The sequence below is a fragment of the Rattus norvegicus genome, chromosome 6, assembly GCF_021556685.1.
Source record: "Rattus norvegicus strain SHRSP/BbbUtx chromosome 6, alternate assembly SHRSP_T2T, whole genome shotgun sequence".
NCBI classification, from domain to species: Eukaryota; Metazoa; Chordata; class Mammalia; order Rodentia; family Muridae; genus Rattus; species Rattus norvegicus.
The window spans coordinates 131,740,112-131,762,197 of record NC_141539.1 but is presented as its reverse complement, the minus strand read 5'-3'; the positions used below and the strand labels follow the sequence as shown (position 1 = coordinate 131,762,197).

The 22,086-nt window shown below is 46.9% G+C and overlaps 1 long non-coding RNA gene across 1 annotated transcript in view; it reads right to left on the bottom strand.

The window, feature by feature from the left end:
* The window catches only part of LOC148005456 (uncharacterized), a 38,651-nt gene extending 17,195 nt beyond the window's left edge, over positions 1-21,456 (bottom strand). Inside the window, exons 1-2 of the long non-coding RNA XR_015623512.1 lie at positions 21,285-21,456; positions 20,441-21,067 (exon numbers count right to left, since the gene is read on the bottom strand). This is a non-coding gene — a long non-coding RNA (uncharacterized LOC148005456). The remainder of the gene's footprint in view (positions 1-20,440; positions 21,068-21,284) is intronic.
* Between the last annotated feature and the right edge of the window lie 630 nt (positions 21,457-22,086).

The following is a 22,086-nucleotide window of genomic DNA, read 5'->3' as shown; positions in this document are numbered from 1 at the left end:
GGCCACATTGCCAGTTCGGCAAACCTTTGAAATCTGGCCACTGGCAATGTAAGGGACCTGGAGAAGGACAAACATGGGCTGGGGTGTGGCCACAGCTAGTCCAGCCGGCATGCAGCCCCCTGCTTCTGTTTCTCTTCTTTGTCAATTGTGGAAAGCCTGCATATGGTTGTCTTTATTTTAATGTGCATGAATAAAAGATACCCCTGTGAACTGATGTAGCCTGCGAGCTTTGGAAGATCAAACAGTCCCTACTCCAGGTGAAATGTGGGGATGACAGATAGTGTTGTCAATGTGCTGTATTTTTGTTAGGTTGAACAAACATGGCCATAGCAACCATTTACATAGCTATGTGTATATGTGGCAATATATACATGTCTCTATACATATGGAGGGTGTGTGTGCGCACGCACGCACGCATGTATGTGTATCTATGTGGGGGCATATTTAAAGAATAAGATTTAAGGGGGAAATCAATAAATGCAAAATTTTCCATAAAACCTTCAGTGAGAAATATCCATCCGACTTGCTCATGTATATTAAAGTGAGTGGGATTTGCTGACTTGCATGATGCAATTCGGAGTGATTACTGAAAGGGTTCCGGGCTGATTAAACAACCACAGCTACCTGGAAATAAATATCCTTCTCCCGAAGCTGTGCAGAGCCAGTAGCAAGGAAGAGGAGGGTTTGCGGGGGACTAGAAACTTCAGCCATTCCTGTCTTGATTCAGAGACGAGTCAGGGGCTCGTTGGTTGTAAGCTATTGGATCTGCACTGTCTGTGAGTAGCATCACGTATGGCGTGCATCTCTGTATGCCTGAGTAGCTGCCACAAAGCGAATGGTAATTCTGGGAGCAGGTAGGCACTGTGTTTGAAAATGGTCTTTGCTTTGAGTAAATAACCCAACTCTTATCAATCTAGATTTTTTTCCCCTCTCCATAGCGGGAGTGCGCGTCATGAGCAGAGCATCTCCACTGAAATCATAGCTAGTATTAATAAGTTATTGTGATGGTAATAACAGTATGTCATTTATTGAGTGCCCATCCTAGGAAATCCACTAAATCCATTAATTACTGTAATCCTCAACCGTGGCATGTTAGCAATTTTTCCATTTTCAGAGATGGAAATTGAAATGCAGAAGGGGTAGTGCCTGGATTGCCTCACGTGCGAGCCGCATCCGTTGTAATAGGCGTTATTGCTTTATGTAACACGGGAGAAAAATAGGCTGACAGTTGTAATTGGAAGACACCATCAATTGTGAGGTGCACTGTTTCTGCTGTTAAAATATTCCCTAAAATATTGCCTTAGAATCAATAAACAATGGTGAACCACTCAACGTCACATGTCTCATAATAGATAGGACCAGGATGCCAACCCCAGACTTTCAGGACAAAAGGACAGGGCTTGTTCCCAGGTCAGCATCCGACCTAGCACTGAATGCAGGCCCTATAAATCTTTAGGGAGTAACAGAAAACAGTTTATTTCTCAGCCTATACAAAATCTCGAATTCCATATCTCGTCTGTGCATAATAATTCGCTTCTCAGGGCACTGTCCATTTTCACAGTTTTATAAAATAATCCTGAAATAAGAAATAATTTACCTTTAAAGATTTATTTTCCCTGAGACAAGATTTCACTAGAAAGCCCTGGCTGGCTTGCAACTTACTAGGAAGATCAGGTTGGCTTCAAACTTATGCATCCTCCTGTTCTTGCCTCCCAAGTGCTGGGACTAAAGGTGTGCATTGCCACATTTGGGTATGATTTACTTATTTTTTATGTCTGTCTGTCTGTCTGTCTGTCTGTCTCTCTCTCTTTCTGTGTGTGTGTGTGGGCACCTGTGTGTGTGTGTCTTATGTGTGTATGTGTGTGTGTCTCTGTGTCTCTGTGTGTCTGTGTGTGTGTCTGTGTGTGTGTCTGTGTGTCTGTGTGAGTGTCTGTGTGTGTGTCTCTGTGTGTGTGTGTCTGTGTGTGTGTCTGTGTCTGTGTGAGTGTCTGTGTGTGTGTCTATGTGTGTGAGTGTCTCTGTGTGTGTGTGTGTCTGGGTGTGTGTGTCTGTGTGTATAAGTGTCTGTGTGTGTGTCTGTGTGTGTGTCTGTGTGTCTGTGTGAGTGTCTGTGTGTGTGTCTCTGTGTGTGTGTGTCTGTGTGTGTGTCTGTGTCTGTGTGAGTGTCTGTGTGTGTGTCTGTGTGTGTGAGTGTCTGTGTGTGTGTGTGTGTCTGGGTGTGTGTGTCTGTGTGTATAAGTGTCTGTGTGTGTGTGTCTGTGTGTGTGTGTTTGTGTCTCTATGTGTGTGTGTGTGGGTGTAGGCCATACGTCGGTTCCCACAGAATCCAGAAGAGGGCATTGGCTCCTTTGGAATAGAAGTGACATTGGAGCTGTGAGCTGCTCAGATGTGCTAGGAACCAAGCCTAAGTACCCCAGAAGAGCAGCAAGTGTCCTTAACCTCTGAGTCATCTCCCCAAGGCAGTAGGGGAAGCTGACTTCTGTACATACTTCGGAAAAAAAAAAGAAACTCCATTGACATGCTGTCAAACTGCCTTCTGATTGTTTATATTTATACCCACAGAGCCGAGTAGGGCCTAGCTTGACAAAGAAGCTTTTAATGGCCATATGTACTGCTCAGGGTATGGACACAGTGCTTGGAATAAGTAGCAGTCCCTAGAATAAGCCACACAGGGTTCAGGCCAAGTAGTGCTTAGAATGAATGACTGCTGAGTACTTGGTTCTATGTGGAGCTTGTGTGTTACTTCCTCCATTAGCTCAGGACTTGGGGGAAAGAAGATGGAGGTGAGGGTGGGGAGTCGGCAGGGCAGTCTATAGGACATGACATGGCTCTGGCAATCAGATCACACAGTAGCCATGATCACGGGTACAACACCTGCTTCGTACCCATCACCAAAGATCGGGGACATGAAAACAGAGAAGAGTAGAGTTGGTGTGTGGGGAAGGGGTGAGCAGGATGGGGGTGGGGTGAGCAGGATGGGGGGAGTGATCAACAATGCATTGTTTACAAGCATAAAACTGTCAAAAATCAAGCAAATTAAGAAAGATAACACAATTTATGCTCCCGTCCAAGGTAAAAGTAACAATTAAAGATAACGTATAGGAGCAAAACTTCCCCAGATGTGCACATAAAGCAGACATACTGGCAATGATCTTGAGAGTAAAACATTGAAATAAAAGCATCTTGGTGTTGATACCAGGAGGGAGGCTTGCTTCCAAAGAGCCTCAGAGCTCGGTGCCTCTGCCCTGGAGGCCTCAACTCTCAACTGGAGGCTCCCAGTCCCTCCCCCACCTTGGGTGGCAGAGACCTTGAGGGTTCAGCAAATGTCCTGACCAGGGCCTTGCTTTGGCAATGTTTTGGCAGGCAGGCTCTACCAACTCTACCAGCAGGGATGGAGAGGCTGCTTCTGCTTCCCTATCTCATCCTTAACTAAGCATCCGTTCTCGGTATGCACCCAAGAAACAGCTATGGTTCAGCTGGCTATGTGGGTCCTCGTCTGACAGGTGAGGTCAAAGTAGCAGGCAGCTGCCCCACAGTCACAGAAAGCCAAGGGACTAGGGAAAGTATTTCCAGCCAAATTCCTGAAAATCGAGAAAAAGAAAAATGGCCCTTGGAGCCCTCTGAATTACTAAGGGTTGCCAATATCCAAACTTTCAAGAGTGCTGTAGCATGCAGACCCCGAGGAGGGCAGCCTTCAGAGCTGGTAATTCAGGGATTCCTCAAGTCCTCTCCCACCTCTTCCTGTACCCTCTCCCTCTCCCTCCCCCTTCCCGCTTTCAGAAGAAGAAAATAAGCTCTGGAAGGGCAAACTGACTTCCCAGGAGGCATCAAGAAGCAGTCTGGGTCTTTCCTTCCCCACAGCCTTGGCAATCCCATGACCAGTCTGTGGATCTCAGTGTGAAAAGAGGGGTTCAGATATTTGACCCTCTCTGTTTCCCTTCAGCACCACTCCAGAAAAGCAAGACACAGAAAAGGTCAAGACAAGCGGAGTTTAACCTGAACCCATGAGCAGGGAATACTCAGGAGCAGAGGAGCGAGTTCAGAAGCTGCTGTACCCATGTGCGTGGCAGAGACCCAATGGCTCAAGCCAGACAGAGTATGTGGTCAACCCAATGTCATAGGCAGGAGGCACGGGTCTTGAAGAACAGACCTCTAACCAGCCCTGACTTCTCTGAAGGCAGTCGGAAGCAAGAGCCAGCTGTGTGAGGGGCCTTCCTCCCTCACACCATGTAGTAGTCTGCTATGATAAACACCGAGAACAAAGGCAGCCTCTGGAGGAAAGGGTTCACTTGTTTTACATTTCTCATCTTAGACCATCACTGAGGAAAGCCAGGGCAGGACCTCAAGGCAGGAACCCAGAGGCAGAAACTGTCGCAGGGGCCATAGAGGAATGCTACTTACTGGGTTATTCCCTTGGCTTGCTCTGACTGTTTCCTTAGAGCACCCAGGACCACCCATCTAGGGGTGATGCTTCCCACAGAGGGCTGGGCTCTCCTGTAACAATCATGAGTCAAAAAATGCCTCCCAGGCCAATCTGATGGAGGCAATTCTTCAGCTGAGGCTCCCTCTTCCCAGATGACATAGGTTTGGGTCCAGTTGACAAAACTCTCACCAACAAATCCCACTGCTGTTTCTTAAGGGAGGTACCCTGTAATGAACCTGGAGACCCAGTCTTAGGTCTCAGCTTCCCTGAGGATAGCTCTTAAAAGGGGTTACTTCCTACTGCATTTTAGGGTGCTAGAGTGGAGGGGATAAGAGGAAGGTGACCTTTGAGGAACACTTGGTAAAGATAATTGGTCAGGAAGGGAGACTCAGCCTCCACCTCTCCATTGGGAGAACTCCTAATTTGTAAAATAGAAAGACTGTGAACATTATCATCAAGCCCTCTCCCTTCCCCTTCCCCTTCCCCTCCCCCTTCTTCCCCTCTCCTCCCCCTCCCCTTTCTCCCTTCCCCTCCCCTTTCCCTCTCCCTCCCCCTTTCCCTTCCCCCTTTCCCCCCTCCCCCTCTCCCTTTCTCTCTCTTCCTTCCCCCAGACTCTCTCCTACCTTTTCTCATAATAGTTAACAAATACAACATGGGGCTTACATAATAATACGGAAAGTCTGTTCTCAAACCCCCAGTGTAACCGAGGACCATCGTACACCCTGACTCTCCGGCCTCTGCCTCCCAAGAGCTGAGAGGAGAGGTAGACTGGGAGGAGTTGCCTGGGGTCGGACTTGGGACTTGTGTGTTAAACAAGTGCTCTACTAACCAAGTTATATCCCCAGCTTCCTGGATTTAATCCAGCCCAGCTTGGTCTTTACCTGGAAAATGTAAGAGGAGGCGTTCGCCTTGTCACAGACAAGGGGAACTACAATGGGATGGCAAACATGGTCAGCTCACTCTAACTTTCCCCAGGGTTTGACTCAAGGGTGTGAGGACTGTGGATGCAATATAGAGGAAAATGAGGCATCCTCAAGCTGGGGAGTGCTCAGCTTCAACACACACACACACACACACACACACACACACACACACACATCGAAGGTAATTAGTACTTGAGGAACAAATTGGTTAAAATGGAGAAAGCTGGAACGCAGAGACTTCCCAGCTCTTGGCCAGGTCAAGCATGTGACTGACCTTACGGCACCACATCTTCCAAAATTCACTCCTTGTCAATGTTGGAGGATGGGCAGCTTCACCTCAGTGGGCCAGCTCAGTGGAAGTGTGGGTTTGAAAGGCAGAACTCTCCATGCCCATCAGCTGAGTCTTTCCTGCTGAACCTTTTCCGTCTCTCACACCAGAATGGGGTCATCTCCATGTTTTGCGCTACCCACAATGCTCTGTGACAAGTATGTGTGCCATTTGCCTGTCTTTTCCTGGGATGCAGACATCTCTGCTGAAAAGAAGTCTTTGGAAAGGAGACTCAAAGGCTTGCAGTCTCTTCCTGAGTTGAGGATGCTACCTTGGATGGTCTCAGTAGCTCCTGTGGGCCTCTAAGACTTCCCTAATCTTTCCTAGTCTCTAGTGAAGATTTGAGTGATCACCCCTGCCCCTTCAGTGATGACCGTGCTTCTAGAGATGGACACCCCAATGGGAGTGTGATCTTAATGTCAGGTAAGAAGGGATTTAATGTTACAGATACATAATGGTGACCGACTTTCCTAAAATATGACCTATTTTCTGTTCCACAGCAATGAGTAATGGGACCTGTTTTCTGCAGTGCCTTTCCCAAATCCACGGCCACCCCACCCCCTCAACCTGGAGATTTAATTTGTTTTGAATCCAGAAACAGGTCTCACGGGGGCTTCTGGAATGGCTGATTCTACCTAGTAATGGCCGATCTCTTTGTTTAGCTTAACCGGCCACATTAATCAAAAGAGTTGCTCTGGTTTCTCAGTTGGGCCTCCTCGGAGGTACTGCACCTCTCTTTCACCCAGAACAATCATGGCTGTGCAAAGGATGTTTGCTTAGAGCACAATCTGCCAAAGAGTCACTCTTTGAAGGGGTTGTCCTAAGCCAGCAGAGTCACCAAGGACGACCTTTGAATTCTCACAGCCTCCCTGTTATGGAGGAAGGCAGCACTGTCACTTTGCTTGCTCTGTGCAGAGTATATGGAAAATGTCCTTGTAATCAAATAGCTGGGGACCCACTGTAAAAAAGGTGAGTAAAGGCTTATGTGTCTCACAGTCTGGGGAGCTTAGGGGAAAGTATTCCTTCTCTCTCTCTCTCTCTCTCTCTCTCTCTGTGTGTGTGTGTGTTTCTGTCTGTCTCTCTCTTAACACACACACACAATGCACACATGTGCATGCACATATACACACATACACATACATATGCACATACATATATACACACAAATACACACAAAGACACACACAGACACACACAGACACACATAGATATACATATACACATACAAACACACATAAACGCACACATATACATCGTAGATACACATACACACATACACATAAACACAAACACACACATACATACACACATATACACATATACACATACATACATACACACACACATACACACACAAACACATGCTATGGAACTAATCATCAAGTCTTGGGAGGATTTGACAAGATGGCCAGAGGACTGGGTGTGGAGGTTTTAGGTGTGCCCAACATTTTGACATCGAGACAAGAAGCTGTCATCTGCAGAGTTCACAGTTGAGAACTACACTTCAGAGTCCCGGAAATAAAGTGCAAAAACCCATGCCATGTTCCAGCAAGTTTATGTTTGTGTTGGACTGTATTGCATGGCTGTCCTGGGGCACAGGTGGCTCTTGCCATGTAATGCATGAACAGAGATCTCTCAACCAGCATCCCCTCACAGAGCAGAACAGAGTTCTGGAAGCTTCCATACAGGCACTGCTGCTGATGCCTTGTGCAGGTGAAGGCCTGCTCACCGAACCACCCAGCTGCTCCCTGGACCCAGACATGTTATTGGAAATGGAGAAAGGCATGGTACCTCTGAGGAGACTCAATAGGAACAATGTCTTCATTCATAGTGCACTGGGGCACAGCAGCTGGCCGCAAGCTGTGAGATCCCAGGACATCAACAGAGGCACCTCCTCCATCTAGCCAGGGGCAGCTGTGGAGTTCAAGGCGGCCATGAGCAAGGCCCATTGGCCCGGGAGCTCCAGGTCCAGCATTCTCCTGCTCAGTGCTAGAGCCGCTGCTGCAATGCTCTCCGCCCAGCAAGTGCTCCCCAGCCTACATCATTGGTGAAACCCCAGGGAAGCTTATTTAAGGAAACAAAAAAGCTATGGAAGTAAGGCGTGAATAGTGGAGGGGAGAGGGGGTTCAGAAGGAGAAGGGGGCATAAAGGAAAGCAATAGCATAGAGGTTAGCCTAATACACTCGGTATATGCATAACATGGTCAAAACATTAAAACAGGCCTCCAGTATGGCAAAAATACATCAGGAGGCAGTACCACTGCCTCACATGTACCATGTGCCATGGAACACAGAGGGCTACGCATCACATGCATAAAACAAAGCAAAGAAGCCCATGAGCACTGTGTGTGCTCACATGCAAAAGTCCAGTCCACGCAGACTCTCACATACACCTTCCTGTGCTGTCTCTCCAAGGTGTGGGGAATTCCCCCTGCTGGGTTCTCTTGAAGAATAATCCTGAGGCTATAAGCATCAGGATAATAGAGAAATTTGATTTTCACCAAGTCTGAAATTTAATTCACAACATCGCCAAAACAGCAGATAATTCGAAATCCCTCAGTCAAAAACTGAAGCCGGCTACTGAGGGGGACCACTGAGCATCAAATGTCTGCTCCCTGTCTGCCTGGCTCTGCTCCATCACCTCTGCTCACCTCAGTTTACCTCTCTGTAAAATAACACTGAGAAGTCAATGGCAGGGACGGGGGTGGAGACATAGAATGCTAGGCGGAGATCCAGTGCCATGGTGGAGATGAAAATGGGTGCTCTGGAGTTTCAAGCTAGGCTTCAAGGGGTCTTGGCTTGCTCTACTACAGGGAGTCTCAAGTTGTGAGACCCCTTTGGGGGTCTTAGATATCCTACATGTTTGATATTTATATTACGATTCACAGCAATAACAAAATCAGTTACGAAGTAGCAACAAAAATAGTTTTACGATTGGGGGGTCACCGCAACATAAGGAACTGTAGTCAAGGGTCACAGCCTTAGGAAGGTTGAGAAGTGCTGCTCTGTCAGTACGTGAGGCTAGTGGAATGGCTTACTGCTTCGCTGTGCTGTAGAGCTCTAAAGAGAACGCATGCTTGGCCACCGTTCTCAGTGTCGTGTCTCTCCTCACCTCACTCTGCCATCAGTCACCAGCCCTAGTTCTTAGGATAAGAGCTCAGTGTCAGGACCATCTCTCAGTAGGCTTGGCTGCCTCCAGTCACTTCTCTGCCCTGGAGATGATTAGGTTTCTGCAGCTTGCGAACTTGAGCATTTACCAGAATCACCCAGAGGGCTTGCTGAAGTACACATCAGTGAGCCCAGCAGAGTGACTGAGCAGGTCCGGAAGGAGCTGAAGAACATTTGTGTTTCCAGAACATCCCCAGGGGATGTGTGCTCCTTCCTGGGTTGGGAAGCTCATTCCAAGGACTGAGCATGGCACTCATGAGGCTGGTACATGTGCCAGTGCCTGACTGCCAACCGTCTGTCCCCCACGGTGACCATGGGAGGCACGGCAACGCCAGCAGAAGTTTGGGTCCACGGTGTCGGTGTTATTTCTAATGTGTGTGGCCCTGAGCAGTGTAGGCATCTTTTCCCAGCTCAGGTCCCTGGTCTGGAGAATGGCCTTGAGAATGACACGATACCCTTCCATCATGTCCTGGAAACGGAGTGGGCACATGGAAAGTTACAAGACTATGACTTTGGGAGGCAGGAAAGATGGCTTGGCAGTTAAGAGCCTTGCCGTTCCTACAGAGGACAAGAATTTAGTTCCCAGAATGCACACGGTCCACAGCTCACAACCTTCTGTAACCCAAGTCTTCAGGGAGGGGATCCAGTGCCCTCTTCGGGCATATCATGCTTAAATGCATGCATGCATGCAAGTAAAACATACACACACACACACACACATATACACACATATACTCACATACATACACACACACATACACATACACATACACACACATACACATACACATACACACACATATATATATACACACATATACTCACATACATACACACACATACACACATACATACACACATACACATACACACATACACATACACACACATACACACATACACACACATACACACATACACACACATACATACACACACACATACACACACATACACCTACATACACACACACACATGCACGCACGTGTGCACACACACACATAGACACACACGGAAAACAATAATAAACTCTTTTAAAAATGAATATGGCTTCCTTCACGGTAGGTCCTGGCTCATGAGGTATTCTGGACACTGTGAATTGACATCGCTTTTGCCGCTGTGAGAAAGGTCACATGTTTTGCCACAGTCCCTAGGTTTGCTTTCAGTGCCTGATTTTGTTTGGTTGGGAGTTCTTTCACCTTGACCTGGCTCAGTGGCTGGACCATCTGGCTCAGTGGTCCCCATTCTCACCCTCAACACCCTTGGCCTCAGCTTTCTGTAGCCTCTACCCTTCCTTGCTGTGATCACAAGCCCAGCTGAGCTATCTTCTCTCCCTGACGTCCTCCCCAGTGTTCCCCCTCTGTTCCTGTGCTCCCAGAATCCTCTACTCAGCACATTTTTCAAATCCTAATTATTGGTTACACGTCTGGCTCTTGCTTAGGCACAAAAACCTGCAATTTATTTTTCCTGTAGCATGAGACACTGCCACGGCGGACGTAATAGGTGCTCAATAAACGATGCCCTTGCCAACGAATGTCTGCTCTGTCCATCCATCGGAGTCTGATTTCAGACACGCAGGGAATACTCCAGCCTGATCTCCTTTCCTGGGGACACGATGCTAACCCCCGTTTCACCACAGTCCCCACTGGTTCTTCTGACTCTGGTTTCCGTGCGGAATGAAAAGGGAATACAGAATGTGGTGTGGAATGAGAGCCAAGCCAAAGCTCGAACACCATGGATGAACTTCAAAAGGGGACTTAAAACATCCAAAATCAGAACCAGCTTTGCCAGGACAGGGTTGGAGCAGTGGGGCACTTGGTGACTCTCTCAGATGTTCTGGAAGCACCCTTTGATTTCATCTATGTTGAATTAAATTGATTGAAATTCAAAGTCCAAGCCAACATACCACATTTCCTTTGGTCAGAAGTGAAGTGTGAAAAAAGTGTTTTGCATTCTCGGTTGGACGCCCGGCTCCGGGTTTGAAGTATGACAGGCTGTGGAGGGTTTGGGTTACTGGAAATTTCAACATTCCTTCGGCCCAATCATTTGGAGGAATTAGAGAAATTGAAAACAACGAATCGTACGGACCCAAATTATCAGAAGGGCTTCCACGAGGATTTCCTAGGCTCTGCAAATTGCCACAGAGCTGAAGGCGTCGTCCCCAGTGTGGTTGTGGAGGTGCTGGTGGTGCTGGAGCAGAGAGAGTGAGGTCACAGAGTCCTGTGCTGAGGGAGCTTCCTTCAGAGGATGGGGAGCACGCCCTTGCTGCCCCAGGTAGGAAAGGAAAAGAGGAAGTCCAAGTACAGTTAGAGCTGAGTTTGATATCAGAAGGGAGATTCCACTCTTTTGACCAATGCAAACTTTACTACCTTTATCTAGGAACTTCAAAAAAGTGTGTGTGTGCACGTGCGCACATGTGCGTGCTGATGCGTATCACAACACATGTGATGGTAAGAGGACAACATTGTGACATTAGTTGTTTCCTTGCACCTTTGAGTTCTGAGGCTCAAACTCGGGTCATCAGGCTTGAGCAGCAAGCACCTTTCCCCCCCTGAACCATCTCGCCAGCCCAGGGACAGTCTTCACAATGTGCAAACTTACTAAGAACTTTCTAAACGATTCTGTGTAGTCATTGATCACTGTATTAAGGTCTAATAGTTTCCTAAGCAATACACTTGGAATTTATTAACTACTGCAGTGAGGCCCCACTTCTCTGCCTCCAACAAGAAATCAAATCACAGGAGCATATGTAATCAGCACAAGAAAATGGCTCAGAGCTTAGTACAAGAAAAAACAAATTTCTAGACTTCAGAAAGAAAGAAGGAAAACCGAATCTGACATGGTGGCCCACGTGTGTTAGATCTGCATGGTGGCTCAGAGGTTGTAAATCACATAAGCACACAGGGGCAACCAGTAGGGACATAGCCTTCTGGAAGAACCCCAAAATGCCCATAAAGTAAGTATGCTTGAAATAATTAGAAACAACATAAAGTCATGAAATCCTAAGCAAACAAAGGAGATTTCTGATAAAAGAAGAAGTTGGGGGAAATAGTTTCTTAGGACTTGTGGGAAAGAAAAATATGTTTATTGAAACTGGAAGGGAAGAGATCACATTTCTGAGCTTCGGTAATGTGGAATGACTCCGTTGAATTAGTGCTTTCATAAAAACAACTGTGAGATGTGTGAAGAAAAGTAGGTACAAGATAAGAAAGGAAGGAAGCTATGAAAGGAGGGATGTGGAAGAGCAAGAGAGAGAGAGAGAGAGAGAGAGAGAGAGAGAGAGAGAGAGAACAAGGCAGAGACAGAGGCAGAGAGAGAGAGAGAAAACAACCACCAGTTGACAATTAGAGAGATCTCTGTTCTTAAAGGTGAGAACCTGAGATGGGAGGTCCCTGTGCTTTCTTCTGAGAACATCCTAGAGTCTGTGTAGCATTGGCCAGCTGAACATTGTCTTATTGGCCACAAAGTCATGCTACACGGGGTAATGATGCTCTTCCGAAAGGGAATTGGCTATCTAATTAAAACCCAATGCCAGGCTTAAGAAATTATCTTTCAAGTTGGTTGGGGCTTCCAAAAGTCCTCCAAACAAAACAGCTTTTGCTGTTGGCCTTGCTTGCCTCCCAGAACTTGAAGGCACAACTGGATTGCTGAAGACATCCTTTAGTTCAGTGCTGGACTTGGAGGAATTGAGCTGGAACTGACCACTCTGAGGAATGCCTCTCATAGTATCTGAAGGTATTTCTCACAGCTGCCAAGGGAGAAAATCAATCAGTGGTCCTATGATGCCTATGAACCAGGACAATGGCCAGCCTGGCAAAAGATCCCCAATGGTGCAACAGTGTGACATTTATATCCTGAGGGTAAGCACCAAGCACTTCAGAGCTGATCAACAAGAGAGAATCCATCCCTGGTTCTGCAAACCTACTTGTGGTTGGAGAGGTCATAGACCTGAAAGGAGAAACAATAACCAACAATTTTCTAAATCAAGACTATTTTCTAATTCTAAATATTTATCCTTACATCTGCAGGTAAGTGTGGCTCTCATCCCTTTTCAAAAACAAACAAACACAAACTAACTAACCCTTCTGTTTAGAACATAGATGCTACCTCAGAGGTGTTCAGGCAGGATCCTGGGTAGGACATTGTTGAAAGGAGGGTAGAAAGACTGTTAAAGCCAGCTGACAGGGAATGCCTGCTGTGAGATAGTGCCTCCTGGGCATGACAACAAGGCTGCATTAAAAAATCTCAACGATAGAGCTGCCTGACCAAGACTTACATAAATGACAGTGCTAATTGGCATGTCTTAGTAGTCATGTGATATATATATATATATATATATATATCCACATATAAATATAGATAGATAGATAGATAGATAGATAGATAGATAGATAGATAGATAGATAAAACAGGATTTATTACAATGATTTACTCAATAATGACTGCCTATGGTTGGAAGGTCCAAGAATCCAGTAATATTCAGCCAGTAAGGCTGGATGTTTCACTTGGTTTTCAGTATATGCTGGGATCCCAAAGAAGTAGGCTCTAATGGCTCTTGATTAGAAGTGTGTCTTTGCATCTCAAAGATCCATATCAGTAGTTCTTATACTTCAAGTTAAGCAAAATTCCCTCACTGAGGTTTTAGTTAATTCTAGATGTAGCTGAACTGACAACCAAGAATAGGTATCACACGTGGCAATAAGGATGGGTGAAATTGCACACGGCCCCATCCCTAGATGAAGAGCTAGCAAAGGTTATCTAGTCACAAGGCATCAGCCCTAAACATAAGACCAATACTAAAATGTGTGTGTGTGTGTGTGTGTGTGTGTGTGTGTGTGTGTGTGTGTGTGTGTAGCAATAACAACTGTAGAAGTCACGCATTTGGAAAAGAGTACAGAACATACAGGAGGAGTTGGAAGTTGGATAGGGTAGTGTAGACATGATGTAACTACTAAACTACTGTATAAAGTTCCTAAAATGGACTTCCAAAGGAAAGGCACCACCATGGGCTATAAGGGGTGAATGTGTGATGGATAGGAAAGATAGATTACATGGGGGAGTGATGGGAGACTAAGAGAAGCCTAGGGGTTTGTGCACTGTGGAGAAAGGTGCAACTGGAGACTTGGTGAGCAAGACCAATGTGAGAAGGCCACAGTGAGGTCCTGGCCCTGGATGCTGGGTTCAGGTCCTGCCACATGTGCAATTTGTGTTGATGTCTGTGGCCCAAGTTACCACTAAAGGCCAAGGGGATATTTGTGGACTGGGCTGCCACTGGGGGCCATGTGGATGTCTGAGAGCTGTGTTCCCTTGGACAAGGAAGGCAGGAGGGACACATGCTGATCTGAGTGCCTTATGCTGCCACCTGGGCCATGATGCTGCTGGGGGTCCCTGTCTAGGTCCGTGGTCCTGTGGCATCTGGGGTCTGTGTTGATATCCCAGGCCCATGTAACCACCAAGGCCATGAAGAGGTCCCTGGTTTGGACTGCTGCCTGAGATAGTATGCTGAGCTGGCCCTGACCGTAGATGGCCACCATACTCCAAAGAGCTGGCCCTACTCCTGACCTGGGTAACACAGTAGATTTAGCTGCTGAGAGGCATTCTACAAATTGCTGAGAGAGAAAGATGACCAGCTGCCTATAAAGCCCGTGAGCCTAACTAGTTCACGGGCAAGATATGCCCAACAGAGGTATAACTGATGCAGTAACCAATGGCTCTCTCCTCAGACTTGGGACCAAGAACTCATGGCTGGGGAGATTACAGACCCTAGAAAGGGAACTCACTACCGTTGGTTAGCTAATTTGACATGGAGTTAAACAACCATCTAAATATTCATGCTTGGGCTGGTGGACAAACACCTCTCAGCCTTCATCAGAGAAGCTCCTTCGTGGTGGGAGAGGAGGTAGCAGCGGACACAGAGACTCATGGCTGCTCAAGGTGCTGAGAGATGTGGCAGCTGAGTTCTCAGCCTTAAACAGGACATCCGTATTGTGGTGGACACGTCACAGACGAGGGAGCTGGAAAGGATGTACAGTGGGGCTATGAAATACTTGTCACGAGTCATGGCCATGACAACCATGACACCACAGTAGCTGTGTGTCTTTACTGGGTCTGCAGGAGAGTGGATCTGTCACAGGTAAGAGACAGGCTCCTTTGGGTCCACCCCTGCTTAGATAACTATGAGTTACTGATGGGCCAGGTTGGGTGAGGTTATTGTCTTCAGCTGTGCGTCTCCTGGTCCGTCAAGTAGGCTCAGGTAGATACTTCCGTACCCATGATCTTGGTCATAATGACAGCTCTAGTTAAACTCAGAGGGAAAGGGTCCCAAAACAAAACAAAAGACTTGGGCATGAGGAAGGGACTTGTATGGAGGAGTGGTGACTGACAGGATGGGATGAAGGAGAAAGGGTAGACAGAGGCATTCATCAGCAACCTCTATGTCCATGTGTGAAATTATCATGGAAGACGGTTCCTTAATAGAAATTCCGCTCATCTCAAGGCAGCATAAATAAATGAAGCTCTCTCAGGGGGAGAGCTGTTATAAAACATATTTGACAGAAAACTTTCATCCAAAATAGTTAGAGAATCCCTACAATTTAAGCTGAGAGGAAGGAGAAGTTAATTTTAAAACATAGCTGAAGTTGACTGAAAAAAATTTTTTTCTACTTTATCAGACACCCAAAAAAGTGCAGGTAAGATAACAAGACACAACTTTGCACCCAGGAGAAAAGCCTAAACAGAAATTGGGATTTTTGGAAATATTGAAATAATGTCTTTCAAATCAGTCTACAGTCCTTTAAAGATTAATTTTGTTTTATGTGCTTGAGTGTTTGGCCTGCCTGTGTGTCTGTGTTGGATCCTCTGGAACTGGAGTTATGGATGGTTGTGAGCCGCCATGTAGGTACTGGGGATGGAACCCAGGTCCCCCACAAAAACAAGTGCTCTTAACCATTGAGCGACCTCTGTACGCTCAACCACAAACTGAGCCTTGATCCTCCTAATGAGCTGAATCAAAGCCTTGTTCTCTCAGACAAACTCACAGAGAAATGCCAGTGGTGACTTTATTCTTAGGAGCCTGGAGCTAAACAACCCAGTGTCCACCATAGAAAAATGGAGGAGCTGTGAGGAATTTGGGAGGGGAAAGAATATGTTGCATGAACATTTTAAACGAGAAGAAAAATGACGGTCAAAATCAGTGCTCAGGGAAGCATTTCTCGGCAAGAAATGTGACAGTGGATGGATGCACACACGTGAGAACAGCCATGTTCATCAACCTGGGGCATGCATTACCTCCGCATTTATTCCAAACTCCAGAGCAGACAAGAGCCATGGTGGGAGGGGATCTGCATGCTTTGGGCTCCTGCCAGAGGCAGGGAAGGCCATTCTGGAGAAAGATGGGTTAGGGACTTTACGGGTGTAAGGAAACTTTGGCAGTGACACACTTCAGAGATGGATTTTAGTTTGGGTTTGGTTTCTTTACTTGCAGTGAAGACCCGTCCATTGCAAACTCCACGAATGGAATGCAATGTGTATTTATAGAAGCTGTGTGTTCTAGACTGCCCGGGTGGAGGACAACGGGCTGACAATTCCTCGCACTGTGAAGGGAGTTTTGAGAAAAGAAAAAGGAAAGTTGAGTGTCACCTGAAGTGTTTGGTTTCAATGAGTAGTCGTTCAGTGACTTTTAGACTAGAAATAAAGAAGTAACAGAGCTCTTTATTTGTTGCATATGAGGTATGTTTTAGTTATAAGACATGCATGAACACTTTCACACATTTAAAAATCTTACCTGTGCCCCCAAAAATTATCTAGGTGTGGTAGCTCATGCCTTTAATTCTGGCACTCAGGTAGCAGAGGCAGGAGGATGTCAGTGAGTTTGAGGCCAGCCTGCTCTCTACAACAAGCTCCTGGCCAGCCTGCAGAAAGCCTGTCTCAGAAGAACAACAGACTGGATTGGGAACAGCTGAGGCAGATGGGCATCTCTACAGGATCAAACCCTTCATGGCCATGACAAAAAACCTGTGGCCCTTTTTCCGTCCTAATGCGAGATCTCCTGGACACCCCTCCCTTGTGGCGACTGAAGAGAGTGACTGCTGTGCCTGCACCAGCTCTCCTGCCCACTCTTGCACACCCTGGAAAGAAGCCTTGACTTCAAAGGCAATCCCTCACCTGATCACATAAGATTCAGAGGCACCCCAAGACAGAGCAGCATGGAAAAACACCTAGTGACCTCCTGAGCGTTTCCCCCACTTCTCCTTAGGCCAGCAGGGTGGTCTAGCTCTTGGGAGAATCATGGGTGAATGTGTGTCTGTTGGTTTATGTTGCAGTAAATCTCCAACCCCAATAAGCCTGTGCAAGGAACACACAACTCAGTTATAACATGAGCTGCACGCCTAGAGTGGGCAGATTCACCACTGCACGACTCTATTCCCCAGCCATGAGATGCCTTACTACTTGTGGCTTCTACAGGTCCGTGGTTCTGCTCCATCTTCCTTCCACCTCCTCTTCCTCTCTCTTCCTCTCTCTTCCTCTGTCTCCCCGTCTCCCCCTTCATCTTTCTCCCTCTCTAAAACCTCCAGCCCCACCTTTCTCTCCCACTGCCCAATCACAGGCGCTAGCCTTTTTCTACCAGTTAAAATGTGAAGGAGGTTCACAGAAATCACCTGAGTACTTGATTCACTCCTCACAGGGGCAGCCCCTCTTGAGGAAGCAGAATTAGCATCAAAATACAAACAGCACCAGGGCAACCCACAAGAGGTTTCAACATTATGGAAACCCCCACTGCCAGTCTGTGGTTTTCTTCCTAAAACCCTGAGTGCTGGGGCCTCCAGCACTTTTTTTTTTTCAATAAAATTGCTGTCCTGTTCAGGAGGGATCCAATTCTTATTATTTAAAGTGCTGTTGGCAGCTGACACATTGAGAAAATTATGAAAATATAATTTAACTGGTGTTTTGGTAGAGGGGAGAAGAAAAACCTTCACCCTCCCTGTTTGTAGGAATAACATGCAAAGAACTTTTTTTTTCAAATTAAAATAAAACATGAGGGACTGTGTTCTATGTCTGCACCTTCACTCCGTGCAATGGGTAGAACGGTCCTAATTATCATCTCCCTTAGGGGACAATCATAGAGTACAGTAATTTCTAACAGTTCTAATAAGATCATCCCTACATGAGAGGGGATGCTAGCCTGGTGTGCCTTGCTCTGTGGGTAGGGAGGGGCATTGGGACCCCTATCATGTGCTTGAACCTGAATATTTCTCCTACAACATCACTCTGGGCTCCGCCTCTCATGCCCTTGCCACCCGACTCCTCAGAACCAAGCCACCCTCCTAACTTCTGCCTGCCCTCCAATCTCCAGGGCTCCAACTTTGAAATAATGTTTCTTGGTTGCTTCTCCTACGTTCAAGTGGGAAGCACAGAGATGAATGAACCAGGACAGACAAAGCCCTTTCTGTCTCTTCCACTCACCCACCCCTTGTAGGGCCTCAGCCATTAAAGCCATGTTTGCTCATGGTTTTATATAAACCTTGGGTCACTCATAATGAGAAGAATGTTTGTGACCCAAAGTTAGAGACTAGAAAGTAACAGGGCCACATAGAGTTCATAGCAGTGCCAGAGGAACTTTGGTTAAGGGCTTGGTTGAGCTGGTGGGACAGGTTGAAATATGGTCTTGTTTGGAAGTACAGTCATTGTTCAGGCACTTGACAAAGGGGAGCGCACCGCTCACGGGTGTGCTCTAAGACAAGATGAGAGTGTTCTTACAGATAGGCAGGGTTTGGATGAGATCTTAATTGGTGGGATGTGTATTAAAAAATACTCCGTGGACATTGTGAAAACACAATGCCCCAGTGACTCAGGACCCAGGTGGCTAGAAGCTCCAAATGCTTTGTATCGCTGGTGAGCTCCTCCTGGCTACATTGTAATACTCCAGTCTGAGTGGGAAGGGGGATGACTGCCTGCAGAGCCCATGTGAGTGGAAGCCAAGAAGCAAGGGAAAGCGAAAGGATTCAGAGTAACTTCTTTACAGCAATCTGTATTTTTTTTGAAAAGGGCAGACTTGCTGATACCACCGGAGGACCTTAATTCTTTCCCTTCAGTGGGTCATTTTCTGTTAACTCTTTCCTCTTAAAGGTTTGCCATTTCTAAATACTATTGAACTTGAGGTTGAGTGTCCAGTCTTTATAGGTGCATTCAACCTGGGAGGGCACCATCCAGTAGTGCCAGGAGACGAAGGGGCAGAGAGCAGTGTCACACCGTAAGGTACATTTGCTGGTGAAGCCCAGAAGCTGGGGACGGGTCTGGAATACAGTCTCTCTCATCTACTCACAATGAGGCGGCCTCCTGAAGAGCAACAGAAACACATCACAGTTCTGCCGTCTATGCCACATCATGTGTGGCTCAGTTAGCAGCTCGGAGGAAGAGGCAAGGCCAAATGAAGTATATGAGAGAGCATCCTGTACCTGAGTGGTCCCCACTGCCTTGCCTGCTGGGTTTAGGTATTTGTGGACTGGTTCTCATAGAATCTTTCAGTCTCACACACACACACACACACACACACACACACACACTCACACACTACACCACACAAAACACACACACAACACACACACATACAAAACACACACAGAGAGACACAAATACACACACACACCACACACACACAGACACACGCAGAGACACACACACAACACACACACAAACACAAACGCAGACACACACACGCAACCACACACACACAAACATAAACACACATACATACATACATATATATGCACACACCACACAAAACACACACAACACACAACACATATAAAACACACACAGAGAGATACAACACACAGACACAAACACAACACAAACACACACACACACACACACACACACACACACACACACACACACACACACACCCCAGTTACTTAGAAAACAACCAAGCTGATCTAACTTCAAGACATTTGCCTGAGCCAGGCCACCTTGTGTCGCCAAGCAGACAAAGAGGGTTACTACCAGAATGTTGAGGTCACTGGTATGTCCAGGCTTTACCAGAGCCACATGTTGAGTGGTGGGCCTCCTGGAGGCCTGTGTGAACTAAGGGCATGCAGATTCTCCTGCTCTCCCCCTGGACACACCCATTATACCCTTCCCCACTGCATAACTTCTTTAGCTCTGTGCTATGCTCACCCACCTGGCCTTTCCTCTGAAGTTCTCTGTGTCATGATCCTCAGGAGCCTAGATATGCCTCTCTTCAGAGACCTCCAGATAGAACCTTCCATCCGGTTCTTCCCTCTTTCAATGACCACAATCCACTTCTACACATGTCCTTGCAAATGTCACCAGTGCACAGACACAGTCCCGTCCCCAGCCAGGCAGCCGCCACCTGCTTTCTGTGAACCTCTGCTTCCCTGCTTCTCCGGGGACCCCGCGCTTTCCTCAGCCCAGGCTCTATGCTTCTCTCTGCTCTCACCTGCTGAGGGCTGCTTCTGAGTTGTTCCTGGCATCTCTCTCACACCTCCCGCATTTCTACCTCTCAGCTTTCTATACAAATTAAAAAGAACATACTAGAAAATGTGGCTAGGAAAACCCCCATTTGTGGGAACTTACTCACCGAGTGTTTGTACTGCAAGCCATATGATAGATTTTCATTGTCAAAAGTGCCCCTCCTGACCAGCATGATCCTCAGGGCTGGGAGGAAAAGTCACCATTAGAGCACTTGCCCAGCAGGCCAAAGGCCCAGGGTTCTATCTCAAGCACTACAAAAACAGATGCAAGGTTCTTCACCATGCTCCCACAATGACTCAGTCAGAGAGCCATCCTGCTGTGTTTCCTTTGTGGATTTTCTCGTGTTGAAAACAGTCACATGTAGTCCAGGTTGGCTCCAAATTCTCTCTCACACAAGGATGGTCTTTAACTCCAGATATAATCATCTCACCCCCAATTCCTGGTATGGCAGTGCTACTACTGGTGTGACCTTAGACACCCCTCCTGTCCTCCTTGGGAACAGCGTGGAATGATCACAGGAGGTGAGAATCGGCCTCTCAAATACTCATCAGCTCTCCACAGTGTCATGATCCTCTTCAGCCCACTCAGTGACCCAGGGTGGTGTTCATTCAGCAAATACTGCTATAGGTGGGCCAGCTGTAGCTCTAGTCAACGTGACCTACGAGAAAAACATGATGTCATATTTCATTCCTTCTGGAGGTCGACAAGACGTTAGTTACTTCTGTGATGCTACCTGTAAAACAGGGTAAAGTTTGTTAGCATGTATCCCCATTGTGGATGCTATGCAGGTTAGATAATTAATGCAGAAGGCTCTTATAGATGCAGATTAGTAGACACTAGTAGAAAGCACTTTATAGATGGAGGAGGTCATCAGCAGATGCTAAGTATCCTTCCCAGCCAACTTTCAAGCACCAGCTATTCTCAGGATAACACTGCAAGATGGTAGATACCTGGAGCTGCCACACGGACTGGTGTACGGTGCACCCGCCCTATGGCAGAGGGATTCCTGTGTACTCTGAGGAGTATCTGCTGTTTACAGTCTCCCCCATCACCCTTTCCTCTTCGCACCCTGCTTTGTGCCTGCCATGCTGCTTGTGATCTCCCTGGAAGCACAGTGTGACTGCCATGGTCCTGAATTCTATTCAGAAGTCAGAGATAACACCCAGTCGCACCCTACGCCAGGTTCTTGTCCAGATGCCCTGTCCCTTCACAGAGCACTTCGAACTGCATTTCCTTCTCGTGCTCACACTGTGCTAAAGATGACTACTGACCTCCTGTCTGAAACACTCTGGGCTCTTCTATTTCTGTCCCTTTCAGATACCTCAGCCTGTTGTCCTAGTTCCAGACTCTTTAACCTAGCACTGACCCACTGTTTGGATGCTCCTCACTTTCTGATAGGGGAAAACAAGTTCAGAGAAAGTTAGTTTTGGTCATATGTAAGACAGTGGCCAGGCTGACATTTAAGATCACATTTTTCTGCATTCAAGACTCACCTGCTGCCATCACTTGGCCTCCCTGAATCAGGTAGATTACATCCTCAATTTCACTAGGTCAGGGAAGGTTTAGGATTCTCTAGATATACCATAAGGAAGCCTAGTGGGTGATAAGTAGGTCTACTGTCCTAGCACCATGGCCTTGCGCTGTTACATTGTTCTCCCCCACCAGAGGGTCTCGAAGCCTAAGCATTCCAACCAGGGTTTAAAGAGAAGTGGATCTCTCTCTCTCTCTCTCTCTCTCTCTCTCTCTCTTTCT